Consider the following 18447-nt stretch of genomic DNA (forward strand, 5'->3'; position numbering starts at 1 on the left):
ATATGTAAGACATCTGAAAATTTCATTTCACATGTTTTTTTCACCCCCCCCCCCCCCCCCCCAAAAAAAAAAAAAAAAAGACTAAACAAAAAACAACAACAACAACAACAACAACAACAACTAAAATACAACAAGTACGAGCAGTTGCTGCCTCTCCTACGCCCCCCTCCCCCTCCCCTCTCCTCTCCCTCCCCTCTCCTCTTACTCCTCCTGCTGCTTCCCCTCGTCTCTGAAGGAGGGAGAGAGACGTCGTGGCGTCTTCAGCCTCTGTGCTGGACGCGGCCGCGGCAGCGACGCACCGCGCTGATCTCTCGGTTCGCCGTCACGTCGGTTTACAGCAACTGGTGAAACTGACTCCGCGATCCGCCTCCGCTTCGGCATTTTGGTGCTGATCATCTAGATGAGTTTACCTTTCCTGCCTCCTCTGATCACTTCATGCTGGAGCTATGCTAACAGTATCCGTGGCTAAGCTTTCCTCCAGCTCCACGTTACACTTGTTCCAGGCTCTGCCCGTCGTTTTTCTCTAGAAATAGAAACTTTTTCCGACTTTTTTATCTCTGTACCGATCGCGCTCGTCTTCTCCTTCTTCTTCACTTCTTGCTCTGATCTACAGTCTTCTTCGTTCTACACATCCCAGAAGCCCCAAAATTACTCACAGTGTGCGCGAGAGCGTCCCCATTTACCAGCCGCAGAAAAGTGCATTTGACGTCTATGGACGTCAATGGCACTCAAGCGTTGGATTTTGATTGACGTCCATAGACGTCAATGGCACTCAATGAGTTAATACAACGAAAAGTAGGCATGGTGTAATGAAAACTCCACCACAGACCGCTACGGTTTTTTCACAGTCACTGAAAATGTCTCAAACAATATCAGACTACGGCAGCCCACAAGCGACGTCACGTCAACAACGAAGGTGATTTAAACATATATGTACCATCTGTACACCTCTTCTTTCACCACCAAAAAATTGTATACTGTCATATAAACAAAAGCAAAGAACAAAAATGCAGTTTTTACCCCATCAAAGTTTTAAACAAGCCTGCTCACTGAACACAAACAAACCCGGAAGTCATTTTCGAGTGCCGAAAAATACGGACATTCATCAATAAAAGACCCACTAAAACACTGAATAAAATTACAAGCTTACCCTGGCTTTAAAGCTGAAGAAGTGCTCGACACAACTGGCATGTTCGATTTTATCCATCGTGACTAGATAATCCATCATAGGTTATGTTTACCCGCAGTGCTAATGCTAAAGTCATTATCCGTCAGACTGCGCACCCGCTTTGCGCATCTCTCTTCGCCTGTCAATCAAAGTCACGGGGGTGAAAAGTTTTTCGTCCAATAGCAGAGACCCTAAGGTGTGACCTGATATATAATGATCCTTGATTGGGCAAATCTTAAGCCTGCACCCAGCTGGTTCCTGTGGTTCCCTCTCCCCCTAGTGTCAACAAGTAAGCAATACAAGTCTCCACAAAAAGTGTGTTTTTACTGCCCCAGTTTTAATGTAATAATGAAAATAATAATACAAGACAATATATGAACTATTTAAAATGTCCTTGTTTATTTAAGCCATCACTGGTGGTTGTGGGATGTTTACTTCTGGAGTTATAAAGGAAAATAACAATATAATACAGGCAAAAATAGGTCAAATTCATGTTTGGATGGGTTTTGGACACCAAATATTCATCCCCATGAATTACATTTTCAAATGGCATTTTACTTATGTAACTGGTGTTCCTAAAAGCCATCAAGTGTGTGATTGGCCCCAATAGGTTATCTGTTGGGGGGGAAAAAATCTCACTAAAATCTTGCAGTGTGCATTTTAGCCAAATTGGACAATTTTGGACAGGTTTTGCACATTGGACATCGCCAAGGGACACTCTTTGGAAAAACTCTATAGTGCCTCAGTAGTTTTACATATCAACCTAAAATTTGGTACATATGTGGACAGGGAGTGTGTGAACCATATATGTAAAATTCAACCTGTTTTATAATTAGGATTTTGAAATATCACCTTTTCACCAAAAATTTCAAACTCGTTTTATTTTTTTTCCCAAATTTTATTTTCAGAAACTCAATTTTTTATGGAATGACTCAATTCAATATTTCATAGATATAGATGTAAAGGGACAAAGGTTACTTTCATTTGAGCCTTAAACCATAGTTGTGGGATTAGTACTTCTGTAGTTAAAAAGCTTTAATTGCAGTGATGCAAAAACAGGCGGAAATTGCCAAAAATGGCCTCTGCATGAAGAGGTTAAAGACAACAAACATGAGAGGCTGAACTATGTTATAAAAGAAATAAAAGAAAAAATCCGCACACCAAAAAGAGCTCCCTTCAGAGGATTTAATAGCGTGACGTTTCGAGCAAAACAATGCTCTTTTTCAAACTGCTGTATAATGGTACAGACAGGAAACTGCTTAAATATATATAAAGACCCCGCCCAGGTGAGCAATCAACCCAATTGGGGTAAACCATTTTGAAAAGAAGAAGGGGTGTGACTTCTACAGAATATCCAAAATAAAAGAAAAAATATTATAAGCAACAATACATATTCATGAGGTAAGTACATGGTGAAGAGAAACTTTTTTTTTTCATGGATCTATAGAGTACAAAAATTCATCGTTCTGTAGAGAATAAATAAATAGGCAGAGTCGTAATATTATGTAGTAGGGACACAGCAACCTAACTTACGGAAGCCGAGAACGGCCAGGTCCGTATAAATTTTTTTATTACCGTTTTCTCGTGATAACGACTTATTATTTCGTTATCTCGAGATAACAAAGTCCGTTTTCTCGTGATAACGACTTATTATTTCGTTATCTCGAGATAACAAAGACCGTTTTCTCGTGATAACTAATTCATTTATGGTAAAATGTGTTGACATGGTTGCCTAGCAACAGGAGGCTACTGTTCAGCTCGAGCATGGGGCAGTTAACTTCAGTCTACTCTACTCACTGGTGTGATTATTGTCCACACCAGCTGTCAACAATAACTTACCAGTAACGTTAGTTTGTATAACGTCACTGTGCTGGGTTTATTTAAGGGGCTACCGGCCGGTGGTCCCATCTATCCTGTTTCAGCTAAGCTAACGTTAGCTACTGGCTGCTGCTGTCAGAAATCACAACCTTATCTCGAACCATCAGACACCTGTTGCCTGCGACCACTGACATGTAGGCTAATGTTAATTTGGCAAGACAGCAGTGTTCATGGTGTTCATGAGCTTTATCTGAGCAGCAACTAGCTAACATTACCTTAGCTGAAGCTACCATAACGTAGTCGACTCTCATGTGTTTATGCTAACCTGTAGCCCCTTAAATAAACCCAGCTCAGTAAACAAACTAACGTTAAGTGTAACTTACCGGTACTTCATTGTTGACAGCTCCTCAGAGCAGACTAACGTTAGTGGCAGCTCTTGAAGGCTGAAATCAGGATTATGTGATCACATGAATCAGCTCACTGATTTGAGTTCTACACATGGTTCTGGGCAATTATCCCACGAAAACATCTCTTCTGTTACGTTATATCTATTCGCTTTAGTAGCCTCCTGCGACGAACATACAGCGGCTAACCAGCTGCTACCAAGGATGTATTATATTAACCCCGTAAGCAGAAGCGATTGCACCGGGGAAACATGTTGCTAGGCAACCATGTCAACGACACATTCTATGATTATTTCGTTATCACGAGAAAACGGTCTTTGTTATCTCGAGATAACGAAATAAATTAATTTGTTATCACGAGAAAACGGACTTTGTTATCTCGAGATAACAAAATAATAAGTCGCTATCACGAGAAAACGATAATAAAAAAAAATATTATGGACGTGGCCGTTCTCGGCTTCCGTACTAACAGTAAAGAGGTGCCTCTGTCTATAAATTCGAGAAACACAAATGACCACCACAGGTGGATATATCGGTATACATAATTTTCTTTTATTGCATTGATTCCTCTTTGATCCAGCACCCTTCCCAATTGGGCCTACCCGATGTGCGTCTCTCTCTCTCTCAATTTTGCCAGGCTGAACTATGTTGCCATGACAACAAACATGAGAAGATGAACTCTGTTGCCATGACAACAAACATGAGAGGCTGAACTATGTTGCCATGACAACAAACATGAGAAGATGAACTCTGTTGCCATGACAACAAACATGTGAGGCTGAACTCTGCTGACTGACTTCACAGATTGAACCTGCTTCGACTTCTTCAAAGAGCTGAAACCAGCAAACACACACCTGATTATTATGGGATGGGATTCGCTTTAAATGTTCCACTACAAACATCACAGAGCCTCAGGAAAGAGGAGGAGCCACCAGCTATTGATTATAGATCAGTTATTGTTTGACACATTACATGTGTTTCTGTAGTTGACTGAACTAAAAGCAGAGAAGAACAACACAGACGTCACCATGACGACCCTCAGTGTGGATCAGTATAACATCAGCTTCATGTCTGCAGCTCAGTGTCAACACAACTTTCACATCACATTCATCTGAGCACAGAAATAAAACAGAGTCTGACCTCAGAGTCTCCAGTCTACAGTCTGGACTCTCCAGAAAACCACTCAGATGCTTCACTGCTGAATCCTTCAGGTTGTAGTTGTCACTCAGGTTCAGGTGTCTCAGGTGGGAGGGGTTGGACTTCAGAGCTGAGACCAGAGAAGAACAGCTGATCTCTGACAAACTGCAGTTCCACAATCTGAATAAAGAATAAAAGAAGAAAGAGGTTTTTGTTTTTGTTTTTTTACATTGTCTCTGAACCTTTTTTCAGTTCTTTTAACTTGAACACAACATCACACCAGTCTGTGTGGACTGAACAATCAACATGTTTCTTGTGTTGGGGTAACTTTCGTAGGTGAGAAGGGGGGATGCCATATTGTGTAATGTTTTGATTGGTTGCCTGGTTACCTGGCTGCTTAAGTCTTACGTGAGCGGACGGAGCAAGGGATGCTGGGAAAAAGCCAAAAGCGAGTCTCGTGCAGCAACGAGGCGGCCGCCCCGGGGAGCTGAGGAAGAATCCCCTTCACCGCAAGATTTAATTATTGTTTTAGTTATTGTCTCGTCTAAACACAAATGAACTGACAAAGCCACGACCGCGTGACGACGGACGGAGGTCGATACACGCAGGACGCTGGAGCTGGTGGCCGGCCCGGTGCCACTGAAGCAGGATGCCAGTCTGCCGGGAGAGCCGTGCGGACCAAGTTACAGGTGGGGAGCGGAAGCAACCAGTGAGTCGAACATTGTACCATATGGCAGCGAACCCCACCAGGCTCCAGGTTTTCAACAATAGAAATATGTGCACCTGTGTCATCCCTGAAGCCTAGACTGGTTAGAGCCTTAACTGTAAAATTTTACTTGCCAGGGTGGCGTAGGTCGCAACATATTTATTGGGGCTCGTCCGAGGATCTAAACCTTTTTGTGAGTTAGTATATTTTGGATGGTATTAGCATTAAACGATAGCATTAGTGGCAGGTCAGGGTTATTCTGTTTAGCTTAGTTTTGGCTCTGTTTTTGAAACGGGAAAAGGCGACCGAGTCGTTTTGTGCGGTTCATTAAAAAGTATACACAGCCAGGTTAGATAGAAACAAAGGGGTGTACACTTGGGCTCGGACCAGCCGAGCGAGTCTGGACCTTTCACTAACAGAGCCGGTGGTGCTAGCGATAGCTTTAACGGTGGAGGGGATGCTTTGCTTAGCTTTCGAGTTCAGGACAGTGAACTGGGTTTAAGTGACAGCATAGGTGAGTGCGTTCACCCATGTGTCGGTTTTGTTTTTGTCTGGCTTAGCGGTGTTATGTTAGCGGGGCTGGCGTAGCTCATCAGTAGCCGTATATTTTTCTGGTGTGGTTGTTTTTCCGCTCGGACCCGTTGTAATGCCGACGGATATGGTTGAGGGCGTGTTGGCAGGTGTGGACCGGACCCGAGAACAGTTCAGAAGGCTAAAGAAAGAGCAGCTGATAGCGTTAGCCGAGGAGGAAGATGTTTCGTTGGAAGATGTCATGAAAAAGCCGCAAATTGCAGCTCGGTTGAGTTGGGGCTGGAGGAGGTCTGGAGAGAGCAGAGGGACAGGGAACAGAGAGAGAGAGAGAGGGAACAGAGAGAGAGGGAAATGGCTGAGAAGAGGGAGATGCGAGAATTCCAGGACAAGGAAAAAGAAAGGGCCCATAGAGAGAAGATGGCCAGGTTAGAGGTGGAGAAAACCGCAGTTGGAGGTCGGCAACCTGAACTGAGGTTTGATTTAAATCGAGCTCGCCCATTCATGCCTGTGTTTGAAGAAAGTGCTGTTGATGTTTTCTTTGAAATGTTTGAGAAAGTGGCTGCGGAGTGTCAGTGGCCGGAGGAAAAGTGGCCGTTGTTAGTACAGAGTGTTCTGACAGGGAAAGCCCAAAGAGCTGTGGCCGCTCTGGACGTTAGAGTGGGGTTGGGATATGATGCGCTCAGGAAAGCTGTTTTGGAGGCCTATGGAAGTGTTCCAGAGACTTATAGGAGGCGGTTCAGAGAACTCAGAAGACAGCCAGGTGATTCTTATTTGTATTTGTGGCAGCGACAGGAGGTGGTTTTCGACCGCTGGGTTAAGGCATGTAAGGCTTTCGACTACCTGCAGCTTATGGCGCATTTCCACTAGCACGGTTCGGCTCGGTACGGCACGGCTCGGCGCGCTATTGCGTGTTTCCACTAGCACGCAGTACCTGCAACCGGGTACATTTTTGGTATCACCTCAGCCCTGGTTCCAAGCGAGCCGAAGCGTTACTAAAACGTGACGTCAGCCGACTGCCTTCCACTGATTGGCCGATGAGTGTCGTCACTGGAAGCGACGACCGACAACAGAAATGTTCCTGCTGAAGCCTGTTATTACCAGAGAATTTCTAATATTGAGACTGGCTCTGTTATTACGTGACTTTATTAAAATATTTTTTCATGCGAGAAAGTAACTGTTTAGATCCCCATGTGCGGTTAGTTTATCCAAACGACGGCTGTTTAGAAGTTTGCCCCGATGTTTTTCGAGTGTGAAGCTCCAGGTCCGAGCAGCGACCGCGACATCACAGAGGCAGCAGCCCGGCTCCTGACGTGCTCCGCCGGCCAGCCTACCACCGTCACCCCGAGGAGAACAGACCGCTAATTAACTTCCCCGATGGCTTTTAGAGGTTTACCACCGGCTGGTTAAACTCTTAAATGTTGGTCTCATTGATGAAATCTAACAATTGTGGCTGTAGCAGAAGTTTGTTTGTGGTTAGACAGAAGAGCAGCACTGCTTTGGGGTCTGTACGCACAGAAAACACCACATTTACATCAATAAATAAATGTTTTACAATGAACCAGGCCGATCTCAGAGCTGGCAAGACTCTCCGGTAAGGCATATTGAACGGTTAAATGCCGTTAACGGGACGAGAGAGCAGTCAAAACGGCGGTTTAAAGCTAGCTACAGCGAGGGTAGGTTCACTTCCTGTTTTCAAAGTAAAAGCACCAATTCTATCGTAATGGCTTTCCTTATGATAAAAGGCAACGGGTATTTTATTTTGTGAAAATAACCGGAAGTGCGTTGCTCACTACGGCTAGCTTTAGTAACGCCGACTTCGTTGAAACAAAATTGTAAACAGCTGGTATTTTGTCAGATTTTCAACACGTTGGGGATCTAAACGACTACTTTCTCGCCTGAAAATGTTTCAAATGTTGCTAAAGTTATATATTTACAGAGTTTAGAGCGTTGCTCGGCGACGTGTAAATGACGTCACGGCGGTACTAGTGGAACTCAGTTGTAATGGAAACACAACCAAACCGAGCCGAGCCGTGCCGTGCCGAGCCGTACCGAGCCGAGCCGTGCTAGTGGAAATGCGCCATTAGAGATCTGCTCCTCCTGGAGCAATTTAAGCTAAGTGTTCCTAAGGAGGTTGAAGTTTATTTGAATGAGCGTGATGTGTCAACGCCCAGGCGTGCAGCTGAGCTGGCTATGAGGTGGCTCATGGGGGTGCCTCAGCCATGGTCAGTAGGAGGAAGGGATTTGAGGACAGAGGAGAGGAGCGATTTCCGAGACAGAGGTAGGAAATTGGCAATCCTCTGTGACTGAAAGGAGTAGTTTCCCACGTTCGGCTCCACTGAGAGGGCCAGCTCAGGTCCCCAACCGGCAACAGAGCTCTTTTGGTGAGCTACGTTGTTTTTGGTGTCACGAGGTGGGTCACAAGAAAACTCAGTGCCCTCGTTGGGCTAACAGGTATAGTGCAGCTAAGTCTGTAGGTATTGTGTCTGTGGAGCAGAGGCCTGAGGAGGAGTTACGAGGTTATGAGGGATTCATTTCAGAGGGTTCCCTGTCTGAGTCAAGTAGGGGATTGTCTGTGCCCATTACTATCCTGAGAGACACCGGGGCTAAGCAAACACTAATCAGAAAGGGGGTTGTTGACCTGCCCAGCTCTAGCTTCACAGGAGAGTTCACTGCGGTGCTAGGAGTAGGAGGTGGTTATGAGTGGCTACCGATACATCGCCTCTACTTACGGTCTGGGTTGGTGAGTGGATTTGTGCTGGTGGCGGAGGCACCAGACCTCCCATTTAAGACCATAGACTTTGTGATGGGTAATAATGTGGCCGGAGTTAAGGTTTCGCCTGAAGTGTCTGAATGTCCTGTTGATCCTCCTGAGACTAGGGAGTTAGAATCAGAGTTCCCTGAGGTTTTCACCGCCTGTGTGGTTACTTGTGCACAGGCTAACGAGAGAGTGGAGGAAACTAATGTGCCGCCAGAGCTCGCGGATCCTATGTTGAGTGACCTGTCGGACTCCCTGCTCAGCCAGTGGCATGACAGTTCACCGTCGTCAGTTACAGCTGTTAAGGAGGACGGATTGAACAATGTTAGGGAAGATCAGGGGCAGCAAGGAGTGGATCCCAGAAAAGGCACTAGTGAGGGGGCTGAGAGTGAGGAGCAAGTACTGAGAGTAGGAACTGAGGAGGTCCCTCTGAACCGCGAGTCACTGGAGTGCAGGCAGTGGGAGGACCCTTCGTTAAAGCATGCACTAAGACTAGCAGTGACAGTGCAGGAAGCTAGAGAAATGCCCAAGGGCTATTCTCTTCGAGATGGTGTGCTTTGTAGGAAGTGGAGACCCCCTACTAGACCGGCAGACGCCTGCTGGGCCACCCTGGAACAGGTGGTTTTGCCCCAGTGCTACAGACAGGAGGTGTTGAAACGAGCTCACGAGTCCATGCTTGGTGGGCACCTGGGTTCCAAGAAAACCATGGATAAGATTTGTCGTTATTTCTTTTGACCTAGTATTCGGAAGGATGTGAAGAGATTCTGCCAGTGTTGCCATGCGTGTCAGATGGTGGGAAAGCCAGGGGTTGCAGTGCCGGTAGCTCCTCTACAACCTCTACCTGTGAAGGAGGAACCATTTGCACACATAATGGTTGACTGTGTAGGGCCGTTGCCAAAGTCTAGGAGGGGAAATGAGTATCTTTTGACAGAACAGGTGGTTGACTCAAAGCAGCCTGGAGATGTTATGAGCTATGTGTCGTCTTTCAGGGCCAAGTTGCAGTCAGCGGGTGAGGCAGCTGGGAAGCACCTGGTTGCCAGCAAGGTTCGCATGAAAGTCCGATATGATCGAAAAGCTGTGGTCAGACAGTTTGATCCAGGGGATGTCGTTTTAGTTTTGAACTCTGGCCTAAAGGGACCCCTGGGACCGGGATTTATGGGTCCATATAGGGTTTTGAAGAGAGTCGGTGACTTTTTCATTTCATTTTCATTTATTAAGATCTCCATTAGCTTTGGCAAAGGCCATCGCTATTCTTCCTGGAGTCTACTTTCACAGATGAACTGTCCATTGCAGTCGATAAATACAAAAACACATCACACCATAAACACAATAACAACATCCATAACCACTACAACTCACAACGATCTACAAGACAAAACAAGACAAAACAACAAAACATAAGCAATACAAACAACATATACATATTACTGGACCTTATTCATTTCCACAGTGTAGCTAGCTATTAACCATAGTTGTGAAATAATCAGATGTTTAAAGACATCCGTTCCTCATAATTACATTAACTTACAGACAGTACCCAATACACAGGCAGACTGAAGATATTTCAAGTAAATCAGACAAATACTAATTAATTGTGCCAAATAGCTTCAGCTAGATAGACAGCTGTTTGACTAATAAGTGTTCTTTCAGTAGCTCTTTAAATCTGTATTTGTTATGTTCTTGGATGATATGTCGTGGTAGAGCATTCCATATCACCATGGCCCTATACATTACCGTGCTTTTCATCTTGTTTGTTTTTACTTTGGGTAAGGTGAATTTACCCTCCGTAGCATGTCTTGTTTTATAACAATGTTCATCCGAACTGAAAGACAAACGTTTATATAGAACCCTTGGCAATTTGCTCACAGACAGTCTTCTAATAACAGCTGCTACTGAGGCAGTAAATCTGTTCTTAACATTCAACCAAGCAAGACAGTTATGCATTTTATCAACATTGGTTTTGTATGGACAGCGCAACAAATATCGTGCTGCCTTGTTTTGAGCAATTTGCAGTTTCTTTATAAGTAATGAAGCAGCACACGACCAAACCTCCGAACAATAATCGAGGTGTGATAACACAAGGCTCTTAATTACACTTCCCCTTACATTTACAGGTAACAAGTCACATCTTCTTATCGCCGACAGACTCCTGCCCATTTTATTTATTACTTTCTCAATATGTTTTGCCCATGTTAATTTACTATCGAATATTATTCCTAGAAGCTTGGTTTCGTGCACTTGTTCTACAATCACATCATTCACATATAGCTTCAGTTTTGGCTCATTTGTTAACATATTTTTTTGTCCCAAACACAATGCTATTTGTTTTAGAGGTATTAAGAACTAATTTATTATCAACTATCCATTTCACCACTGCTTGAAGTTCCTGATTTAACACACTGCTAAGTTCCTCTATTGTGGTTTTAGCTATATATATTGTCGAGTCGTCTTCATACATTGAAATTTTTGCGTCTTTTAGGGCCAGTGGTAGGTCATTGGTAAATATTGAATATAGCAAAGGACCAAGACTACTACCCTGCGGGACGCCACAATCAATCACTTTTGTCTCAGACAAACTTCCGTTAAAACAGACTGTCTGTTTCCTGTTTTTCAAGTAGCTCTCTAGCCATCGAGTTGCATTCAAGCTGAAACCATAACATTCTAATTTCTGTAACAACAAATTATGATCAATAATATCAAAAGCTGCACTGAAATCTAACAGTACTGCTCCAACTAAATGTCTATTGTTAATTTCTTGAAGCCACTTATCAGCCATTTGTGTGAGTGCTGTGGCAGTGGAGTGTTCCTCCCTGTAAGCATGTTGATAGTCAGTATTCAAATCATTAGATGCAAAATAGTGCTGTATTTGATTAAAAGCAATTTTCTCCATTATTTTACTCAGAGCAGGCAGCAAACTTATTGGTCTGCTATTTGAGGTACAGAAAGATACAATAGGATTCTTAGGTAATGGAATGATTTTTGCAGTTTTCCATGCCTGAGGAAAAATACCTTTCTTGATGCTTAAATTAAACACATGACAAATTGGTACGGAAATTAGGTTAGCTACCAGTCTGAGCAATTTCATGTCAATATTATCTACTCCGGCTGGTTTGTCTTTACATCCAAGTAATAGTTTTTCTACCTGTTTGACTGTGACTGTTGTAAAGTCAAACTCACACTTTTTGCCTTCCATGATTTGATTTCTTATAATACTGTAGCGTGCTGGGGAGGTTAGATGTAGGGGTTTCCCAGCATGCTTTGTGACAGTGTGTCTGTGAGTTTAAGTTAGTGTTATCTCTGTTTTAAATGACCATAAATGTTATCTTTTGCAGTTTTGCAACTTTCAGTGTTACTGTCTTATTGTTTAAGTTCTAATTCATTGATCTATTTAGTTATAATTACTGTTAATAAATCACCTTGACACCATAAGTGAGGTTATGTGTGTGGTTAGAGACCTCCCTTCATTTCATGTGTTTTCTGTGATCAGAGCATAATAAAGTGGCATCTCCTGGAGTCGAGCGGTGTATGGGGCACAGGAGCTGCAGATATAGCTAGAAGTAGTATTTGGTTGAGTTTGCTATAACTTAGAACCCAAGATTGCCACATTGGTGTCAGAAGTGGGATTTAGGATGGCAGCATCACTTGAGGAAATAGATAAGCTCATCGAAAGACTGGAAGCTATGCAAGGAGCAAGACCAAAGCAGAGGAAGGCAAAGCCCACCAGGAGTCACCGGGGAGAAGAGACCACTGACTTCCCTGATGGAGCAAGCGCCCCCCAGTCAGCAGCAGGAGAAAAGACAGCCTGGGAAACCAGCCAAGGACGACCACCTCTCACTCACAGGTACCCAGATCCCTCCTACTGATGACGCCTCCGGGAAGCAATATTATGGTCCCTCCTCATGCCACAGCAGCCAGAATGCCCCCAACCATGGGAGGAGAAGGAAACAGTGCCGTTTCCCTCCCACAACCAGCACTGTCGGGCCCACCACTGCCACCTGAAGGTCCCCGACGGAGTACCATGAAGCTGCCACGTTATAATGGGGAAGAACCTCCAGAGACTTACCTCATCCAAGTCCAATTGGCATCCCAGCTCAATGCCTGGTCAGCGGAAGAGACAGCGGTCCAAGTCGCCCTTGCCTTGGAGGGAAAAGCCCTGCAGATTCTCACAGACCTCCAACCTGAAGAGAGATTTGACTGGCAAGCCATGGAAAGAGCAATGAAACACCGTTTTGGCCGCCATGCTCATGCCGATGACGCCCGAGACAAGCTTGTCAGCCGACGAAGAAAAGAGGGAGAGAGTCTGGGTGCATATGCAGCAGATCTCCGTTTTTATGCCAGGCGGGGGTACCCTACCTTCCACGCCACAGCGCAAGACGAGCTGGCACTCCAAGCTTTCGTCTGGGGGCTTCAGCCAGAGCGACTTCAAGAACACATCCGCCTGTATGCACCAAAGACCTTGACGGTAGCCTTAACTGAAGCAGAGCGGGTTGAACATGTGCTGTCCACGGGAGACCGCCCCACCAACACAAGGCACCGAGTGCGTCAGACGGCCTACGAGAGGAGTGATGACGAAGAGATCACCCGCCAAGCCACCACTACACCCCTGCAACGACCCCGACGAGGAGCCAGGAGAACAGCCTGGCAGCCTACAGAAGGATGTTACCGGTGCGGAGAGCCAGGTCACATCGCACGTCACTGCCCAGCACCAGCCCCACAAAGCCCAGCTCCTCAGCCTCCGTCAAACTAGAGCGGGGTGGCACAATGGGGGAACTGTCACCCACAACTCATCCTCCCTCCTTTGCCAAGTCACAGTTGCGTCTGGGTCGCCTGGGCCGGACAAATGGACTGTACCTGGACTGTACTCTTAATGACACTCCATGCAGAGCCCTGGTGGATATGGGGTCCACCATTTCGCTGGTCCGGCCTGGAACGCTACCTGGTACAGATGGCCCAAGACCATGGGGTTGGAGACCCACTAAGCTTTGTATAACCACAGTCACCGGTGAACGCACCAGAATGCAGGGCGAAGGATCTCTCCAGGTGACTGTTGCTAGCCACACAATTAATCACAAGTTCTGGCTGGCCAACATACAAGACCCCTGCATCATCGGGCTGGATCTGCTAGCCAAATGGGAGGCTGTGGTCGACATTCACAGAACTACACTTTACCTGGGTTCTGAGGAAGTTACACTTCACCCCACCTGTGAAAAGGGACTGAGGCAAGCATCCTCTCCACAGCCAAACACTCGGGTCCCCTCCATGCCATCACCACCAGCCAGAGTCAAGGGAGTTTCCACATCATCACTGCCACCCCAAGTGCCATCAGCCGAGACCAAGCAAGCTGTTGATGACCTGTTCTGGAGAAGTTGTGAGGGCCTGCAAGCGGACCAGACATGCAAGCTTCGGGAGCTACTGGAGCGGTTCGCCGACATCTTTGCAGCCAGGGATGAGGACTGTACACATACCAGTCTGGTACAACATGACATCAACACTGGTGATGCTCGCCCCATCCGTCTCCGCCCCCGTCGGCTTCCGCTGGCCAAGCGGGCTGCAGCTGAACAAAAGATCAAAGAGATGGCAGATGCAGGCATCATCAAACCCTCCAGTAGCCCTTGGGCAGCTCCCGCCGTTCTGGTCAAGAAAAAAGATGACACTTGGCGGTTCTGTGTTGACTACCGCCGCCTTAATGATGTCACCCTCAAGGACTCCTATCCACTACCCCGTGTTGATGATGCCCTCGATTACATCGCGGGGTCCTGCTGGTTCAGCTCCCTTGATCTTCGCAGTGGCTATTGGCAGGTGGAGTTGGCACCGGAGGCACGCCCCAAGACCGCCTTTACCATTGGCCAAGGGTTGTGGCAATTTAAAGTCATGCCTTTCGGCCTCTGCAACGCTCCGGCCACCTTTGAGCGCCTTATGGAGAGGGTCCTGTCTGAAATCCCTCGGAGTCACTGTGTTGTCTACTTAGATGACCTCCTCTCCCATGCTGCTGACTTTGAGAATGCTGTGACCAACCTGGAGGTTGTCTTTCATGCCATTCGCCGGGCCGGGCTGCGTCTTCATCCCAAGAAGTGTCACCTTTTCCGACGAGAGACATCCTTTTTGGGCCATGTCGTCAGTGCAGCAGAGGTGTCTACTGACCCTGCTAAGGTGGCCGCTGTGAGAGACTGGCCTGTCCCCCACAATGTTGGACAACTGAGAAGCTTTCTGGGCCTGGCCTCCTACTATCGACGGTTCGTCAGGGACTTCGCCACCATTGCCAGCCCACTACATCGGCTGACCCAGAAAGGCCATATCTTCCAGTGGAGTGAGGACTGTGCTGTCGCCTTTGAGCAACTCCACTCAGCACTTGTTGGGGCCCCCGTACTGTCCTATCCAGACCCCCAGCTACCATTCATTGTGGACACTGACGCCAGCAATGTGGGACTTGGGGCAGTGTTGTCCCAGGAGGGAGAGAATGGGGAGCAGGTCATCGCTTACTACAGTCGCTCCCTCAACCGACCAGAGAGGAACTATTGTGTCACCCGTCGGGAATTGCTGGCTGTCGTCCTCGGGCTCCGTCACTTCAGGCCATACCTTTATGGGAGAAGATTCCTCCTGCGCACCGACCATGCCTCCCTCACGTGGCTCCTAAACTTTAAAGAGCCAGAGGGACAGCTCGCACGATGGTTAGAGACACTACAGGACTACAACTTTGAGATCCGTCACCGGTCTGGCCGTCTTCATGCCAACGCAGACGCTTTGTCCCGACGCCCTTGTGAAGTTGAACAGTGCCGGTACTGCCAGCGTGTGGAGGACCGGGACACTGCAAACCCAACTGTATCAGCCCTGCAGCCCATCCCCTTGGATGACGAGAGTGGGCCCCAGGTCTCAGCACCAACAGCAGCTGACAACGATGGTTTGGAAACCATCGATCTCCAACAGCTCCAGCTTGACCAGAGCCAAGACCCTGTCCTCTCTCAGGTCCAAGATTGGATAGAGACCGGCCAACGACCAGCATGGAACGCAGTGTCAGCATTGGACCCTGAGACCAAGGCCCTCTATGCCCAGTGGACCAGCCTCATCATCCGTGATGGCCTCCTCCATCGTCGCTGGCAGACCCCTGGGGGCCACCGAGATGTCTTCCAACTCCTGGTTCCCCGCCAGCTACGCCCCAAGGTTCTTCAGCTTGTCCATGGCTCAGTGGGGGCAGGCCATTTTGGAGTGGCCAAGACTCTACACCGGCTCAGGTCACGATTCTACTGGCCAGGGTGTCGTCAGGATGTAGAGCTTTATGTTCATCAGTGTGACTCTTGCACTGCTAAAAAGGGACCGACTCGGCGCTCGCACGCTCCCCTGCAGCAGTACCAGGTGGGGGCCCCAATGGAGCGTGTGGGTGTAGACATCCTTGGCCCCTTTCCTACCACTGACCAAGGGAACCGCTACGTCCTTGTGGCCATGGACTACTTTACCAAGTGGCCTGAGGCGTATGCGGTCCCTGATCAGAGTGCATCCACCACCGCTGAGCACCTGGTCAGTGAGATGTTCTGCCGCTTTGGTGTGCCAGAGGAACTGCACAGTGACCAGGGTCGCAACTTTGAAGCTAAAGTGTTCAGTGAGGTCTGCCAGAGGCTCGGCATCAAGAAGACCCGGACTACACCATTGCACCCTCAGAGCGATGGACTGGTCGAACGCTTCAACCGCACCCTGGCCACCCAGCTTGCAATCCTGACCAGCCGCCAGCAGCGAGACTGGGACCGGCACCTACCTTTGGTTCTGTGGGCGTACCGGACAGCGGTTCAGGAATCCACAAAATGCACCCCAGCAGTCCTCATGTTTGGGCATGAGCTCCGCACTCCTGTGGACTTGGTGTTTGGGCCTCCCCCTGAGCCAGAGTTGGAGGGTGCACCTGGCCTGGACTACCTGTACAGTCTCCGGGAACGGCTTCAGCTGGTGCATGAGATGACCAGGAAGGCCCTCTCTGATGCTGGATTGCGGCAGAAGCGGGCTTACGATTCCCGTTGTAAAGGACAGGACTTTGCCCCTGGGGAGCAGGTGTGGGTCTACAGCCCTGAGAGGAAGAAGGGCCTTTCCCCTAAATTGATGAGCCAGTGGGTGGGACCTTGTACTGTGCTTGAGAGACTGTCAGATGTGGTGTACAGGGTGCGGGTGGTCAAAAGGAATCGTGTGGTGGTGCTCCACCGTGACAGGCTTGCCCCCTACCATCACTTGGCCCAATCTGAGGGGGAGGTGGGGTCTGAGGACCAGCCCACTCACTCACCCACTCCACCTCCTGAAGCCACCAATAGGCCTGCTGAGACCACACGGCGACAGCGCCGGCTTCCCCAACACCTCAGGGACTTTGTCATGGGTGCATGGGTTGCTGGGGACAGCTAACCACCTAGGTGGGGGCAGTGTAGCGTGCTGGGGAGGTTAGATGTAGGGGTTTCCCAGCATGCTTTGTGACAGTGTGTCTGTGAGTTTAAGTTAGTGTTATCTCTGTTTTAAATGACCATAAATGTTATCTTTTGCAGTTTTGCAACTTTCAGTGTTACTGTCTTATTGTTTAAGTTCTAATTCATTGATCTATTTAGTTATAATTACTGTTAGTAAATCACCTTGACACCATAAGTGAGGTTATGTGTGTGGTTAGAGACCTCCCTTCATTTCATGTGTTTTCTGTGTTCAGAGCATAATAAAGTGGCATCTCCTGGAGTCAAGCGGTGTATGGGGCACAGGAGCTGCAGATAAAGCTAAAAGTAGTCTTTGGTTGAGTTTGCTATAACTTAGAACCCAAGATTGCCACAATACAGTGGGATTGTACCTTATCAACTAGGCTCATTTCATTCCTAAGTTTATTTACTTTATTTAAAAAATGATTATTGAGATGATTTGCAATATCCAAAGGCCTGGTAATGAACTGTCCCTCTGATTCCAGAAATGCAGGAGTAGATCTAGATTTCCTGCTCATTATGTTATTTAAAGTATTCCATAATTGCTTGCTGTCATGTTTTATGTTGTTAAACAGGTTATCATAATGCATTTTCTTTTTCTTTATATTCAACTTGGTTACATAATTTCTTAATTTGCGATAGACTTGCCAATCAGATTCATAATTAGAGCTGATTGCCATTTTCTTAGCATTGTCCCTCTGTTCCATACATTCCTTTAATTCATTATCAATCCACGGTGATCTAACACTTCTGATGGATCTCTTCTTCAGGGTTAGGGGTTAGATTTCCTCAAAAAGTTTGTTAAAATGTTCTACCGCCTCATCAGGATTATTTTCCTCTAACACACGGTCCCAACAACTCTTTCTTACATCATCAATAAAGTGATTATCATTGAAGTGTTTATATGACCTTTTTAAAATGATTTTGGGTCCTGCTTTAGGAACCCTTGTTTTCCTCAAAATCACTACTAAGTTATGATCACTGCAGCCCATGGGTATGGATATAACCTTAGTGTATAATTCAGCTGTGTTCGTGAAAATGTGATCTATGCAAGTTGAGGTTCTGGATCCATCTCTTTTAACACATACTCTAGTTGGCTCAGTTACCATTTGTGTTAGACCACATGTATCTGTAATTGAGAGAAGCCTTTTTTTCAGTGGGCAGTCTGTTCCAGTTTATGTTGAAATCACCCAATAAATACATTTCATTTGTCAGGTCACCCACATTATCAATCATATCACATATTTTTTCCAAATATCCAACATTTGCATTGGGAGGCCTATAGCAACAACCAACTAGTAAGGGTTTTAAGTGAGGGATATGCACTTCCAACCATATTGCTTCGATTTCATTTGACATTAAGTCACACCTTATTCTTACAGGTATATGATCTTGAGTGTATATAGCGACCCCCCCTCCATGTTCATTTCTATCCTTCCTATGTACACTGTATCCCGGAATACTCACTGCTGAATTATCAAATGTGGAGTCCAGGT

At 46.7% G+C, this 18447-nt stretch overlaps 1 protein-coding gene across 1 annotated transcript in view; it reads right to left on the bottom strand.

Moving 5' to 3' along the window:
• The window catches only part of LOC310991813 (caspase recruitment domain-containing protein 8-like), a gene marked incomplete at its 3' end in the record, with an annotated part of 87992 nt that extends 83432 nt beyond the window's left edge, over positions 1-4560 (bottom strand). Inside the window, exon 1 of the mRNA XM_083979744.1 lies at positions 4531-4560. The remainder of the gene's footprint in view (positions 1-4530) is intronic.
• Positions 4561-18447: the final 13887 nt, after the last annotated feature.

The sequence above is a fragment of the Trachurus trachurus genome (assembly GCF_905171665.1).
Source record: "Trachurus trachurus genome assembly, chromosome: 9".
Classification (NCBI taxonomy): Eukaryota; Metazoa; Chordata; class Actinopteri; order Carangiformes; family Carangidae; genus Trachurus; species Trachurus trachurus.